The sequence below is a fragment of the Mus caroli genome, chromosome 13 (assembly GCF_900094665.2).
Source record: "Mus caroli chromosome 13, CAROLI_EIJ_v1.1, whole genome shotgun sequence".
In the NCBI taxonomy this organism is placed as follows: Eukaryota; Metazoa; Chordata; class Mammalia; order Rodentia; family Muridae; genus Mus; species Mus caroli.
The window spans coordinates 25,990,848-25,995,231 of NC_034582.1; positions in this window are offsets into that span (position 1 = coordinate 25,990,848).

Sequence of the window (4,384 nt, forward strand, 5' to 3'; positions counted from 1 at the left end):
GATGTTAAGTCCTCTTGGTGCATTTTTCCTGTGATGAGTATGTAGTGCCGTTCCCTATTTCTTCTGAGTCTGCAGCACATCTGACATCTGACCAGGCCTTTTTGGCTTTTAGAGTCTCCACTGAGATTTCGGGTGTTGTTCTAATAAATCATCCTTTATATGTTACTTGTTCTTTTTCCCTTGCAGTTGTAAAATATTCCTTATTAGTTCTGTATGTTAAGTGTTTGATGATTATGTGGCTTTCTTTTCTGGTTCAGTCCATTTGGTGTTCTGTATGCTTCTTGTACCTTGATAAGCATCTTCTTCTTGAGGTTAGGATGATTTTCTTCTATGATTTTGTTGAAAGTATTTTCTGTGCCTTTGACTTGAGTTTCTTCTTCCACTATTTTGTTATCAATCATTTTATTCATTTACATATCAAATGATATCCCCCTTCTTGGTTACCCTTTCACAAATCCCACATCTCATTCCCCCCCTTCTCCCTGCCCTTTGCCTCTATGAGAGTGCTCCTCTACCCACTCACCCACTCCTGGCTCACCCCTCTAGCATCCCTCTATACTGAGACATAGAGCCTCCATAGGACCAAGGGCTTCCCCTCCCATTAATGCCAGATAAGGCCATCTTCTGTTATATATGTAGCTGGGGAATGGATGCCTCTTTGATTGATGGTTTAGTTTCTAGGAGCTAGTGGTGGTCCAGTTAGTTGATATTGTTCGTCCTATGAGCTTGCAATCCCCTTCAGCTCCTTCTCCTCTATTCTTAGTATTCTTAAATTTAGCATTTTCATGATGTCTCAGATTTCTTAGGTATTTTTTACAAGAGTTTTTTAGATTTATTTTTTGACCAAGGTATTCATTGCTTCTATCATGTCTTCAACACCTAAAATTCTCTCTTCTTTCTGTATTCTGTTAGTAAGCTTTGTTTCTAAGGTTTCTTTTTGAGTTCCTGAAATTTTCATTTCTAGATTTCCCTCAATCTGAGTTTTCTTTATTGAGTCTATTTTCACTTCCAGGTCTTAAACTGTTTTCTTCGTTTCCTTCCATTGCTTGTTTTCATAGATTTCCTTAAAGGATTTATTCATTTCCTCTTTAGGAACCTCTATGATATTCATGATGGCCATTTTAAGGTCTTTTCCTTGTGATTTGGATATTCTGAGATGTTCAGGGACTGCTAGGATAGGGTAGTTGACCTTTAGTAGAGATATATTGTCCTGGTTTTCTAGGTTGTGTTTTTACACTGATGTTTAGGCATCTGGGTTTAGGAAGATTATAATTTTAGGTGCTGACATCTATCTGATCTTTTCTTTCCCCTGGTTTCTATTCCTCTCTGGTTCTTAGGAAAGTGTGATAGCTGTGCATTGCCTGGTAGGAAATTCTTCTCTTCTTGGATCTTGAAAGGTGTGGCCAGTGTGGGTTCCAGGTAAAATGTGTTTCTAGATTTTGGGAGATGACACTTATGAATGGGGATGGGATAGGACGAGGAGGCTGTGATGCTCTGTAGGAGTGAGGAAGGAAGGATGTCCCATCACGATCTGTTTAGTCTCTTGGGAAAGGGGTGCAGAGATAAGGAGAAGCCACAGCAGAAGTATGTTACAGGGCTGGAGTTGAGACCAGGAAATTGGGTTTGGAAGAACTGCATGAGACATGAAGATCTGCATTTAGACTGCCTGCTTCCTTTGATGGGGCGGGCTTGAGGTTTTTACTCTTTTTGCTGTTGTAACTTAAAGTAGAAATCCAGAAAGTAAAAATCCACCATATCCAGAAAGAGATCAACATGTAAACTTGGGACCTGAAGGAGGAGAGATGATTGGCGGCAAGAAATTGGGGAGAGGGAATTTTGGGGTGATGGACAGAGTCTAAAATACACTTGCACTTAAAACTTTCACTTAAAACTCTGGGAATTATGTGCAGTTAAAGCACATAAATATCTCGATAAACTAAAGGGCAAGGGAGAAGAGACCACTCTATTGTAGAGGAGAGCTGGAGAGAGATTTCGAACCTGTCATGTCTTTAGTCACAAGCAAAGCAGCTCCAGATGACAGTTGATGGTTTTGTCTCCCAGAAAGTAAAACAGTAAGAATATGTGAGGGAGCATCCCCCAAGCCAAGCCATCTTCCTCTTCTCTCAGCAGTGCTCAGGGAGCTTCAGTGTGTCCTCCATGTGTCATTCAGCACGCTGATTCTTAACAGATGAAAGAGAACAGAGCCACTTTGCATTAACCAAACTGAGCTTCAGAGCCAATGACTTTGCCCGAATTAGTTCGAGGTTGTCCTGTAAGATATTACTGAGCAAACACTATAATTTTGTAGTTTTGAACATCATTTGAGTCAGTGTGGGCCCTTAATCCTTCCACCAATCTCCTCTCTCCCCAGTTCCTCTCTGTTCACAGCTCTCCATTGTCTGCAGTAGCCTTGTCTTTTACTTTTGTGATAAAACTGAGGCCAGCCTGCAGGGAAAGGTCCATCAAGGCCATCTTTAATCACTCATAAGGTGTCTTGTCCCTCCACCCCTTAGCACAGCCTGTTTTCCCTGAGGTTAATCCTCAGGTTCCTCCAATATACTAAGTCTCTCTCTTTTAAAATTTACTTCTAGCCAGGCAGTGGTGGTGCACGCCTTTAATCCCAGCACTTGGGAGGCAGAGGCAAGCAGATTTCTGAGTTTGAGGCCGGCCTGGTCTACAGAGTGAGTTCCAGAAAAGCCAGGGCTACACAGAGAAACCCTATCTTAAAAAAACCAAAAAAGAAAAAAAAAATAAAATTTACTTCTAAATTTTAGTTCTGTGTATGTGTTTGAGTATGCACATGTATGTGCTGGTGCCCACAGAGACTAAATTATATTGTCTTGCGTCTCCTGGAGCTGGAGTTACAGGCGAGCGGCCTAGCAAGGGCGTGCTACTCCTCTGAAAGAAGAGCAGGTGCTCCTAACAGCTGGACCATCTCTCCAGCTTGTTGTTCTCTTGTAAATTAACTTCTTTTCCTTGAACTACAAACAAGCGATGATCTTCACCGTAAAGTCGTTCTTCTGGCTGTGGCTGGGTCTCCCTCTCCTTCCCTGAAGTCTGCTCCTGCTCCAGTGCTTTGCCATGAGCTCTGCCTTGGGTAGCAAGGATGCGCTGCTTGTTACATAGCATTGATTCCGCATAAATTCTGAGTGTACCTGCTCTCTTTAAAGCATGTTCAGTGTTGATGTGAGGATGAGCTGAGGCTATGGAATGCTGGGTTGGATCATGTCTCTCATGATTTGCAACTGCTTTCTGCACATTGCTACGTGCCTAACACATTGGCAGGGAAGACTCTCTTGTATATTTTATGTCATCAAATCTAAACTGCCATCAATTACAAAAAAAAAAAAAACCAAAAACAAAAAACAAAACTACCTCAACAACATTGTTTTATATACCATTTAAAATGATACCTATTAATTAGGTTTAGTTTTAAGGACCATGCCAAATGTAGTGACTTACAGCTATAATCCCAGCATTCAGGATGTGGGATCCAGTCAATTGCTGTGAGTTTGAGGCCAGCCTGGGCTACAGAGTGATTTAGGAGAGCTTAAGCTACAAGACCCTGTTTCAGAGAAAAAAAGGAAAGAAAGAAAGAAAGAAAGAAAGAAAGAAAGAAAGAAAGAAAGAAAGAGAGAGAGAAAGAAAGAAAGAGAAAGGAAGAAAGAAAGAAAGAAAGAAAGAAAGAAAGAAAGAAAGAAAGAAAGAAAGAAAGAGAGAAAGATTATGAACAAACAAAAGAAAAAGAGGAAGGGGGGAGGGGTACCCAACCCTCAAGGCAGAAACAAAAATAAAACAGCAACAATGTACTTGACGTTCAAGGAATAAAGGATTTCACCATCTGCGCTTCAGACTTCAGAAGTGTTTTGAGCAGCTGGCAAAGCATGGTCTAAGTCATAGATGTTTGAAAATTCCTAGTCTGTTTGAATAACTGTGGAATTCAGAAACGGAAAACGGCAAGGCGGTCTTCTATCAAAAATATTGGAGCAATTAAATTAAATTAAACTCTAGAAGGAGGAATAATCTCACATTGTCTTTGTCGAGACAGCAATTCGAACAAGATATAAACAAGAAAAATCATGGTTCACTGACGTATATGTTTTATATGTGCCTGGGAGAAATCAAGTGAATGACTGGTACCAAAGACATACCTTTGAATTCCAGCTTCTACCACACCATCAAAAAAGCAATAGTGAGTTTTTAGAATTATAAAGAGGATGACCTAGAAACTCTAGAGGTATCGAGGTGGGAACAGGAAACATGTTGCATGAGAAAGTAAGAGGGGGAGGGGAAATGAGGAAAGGAAAAGGTCTGCCTCACCACTGGGGGTGTACCACTCCTGGGGACAGGGAGGCAGAACAGAGTCCCTGTTAGGGGTCTCCAG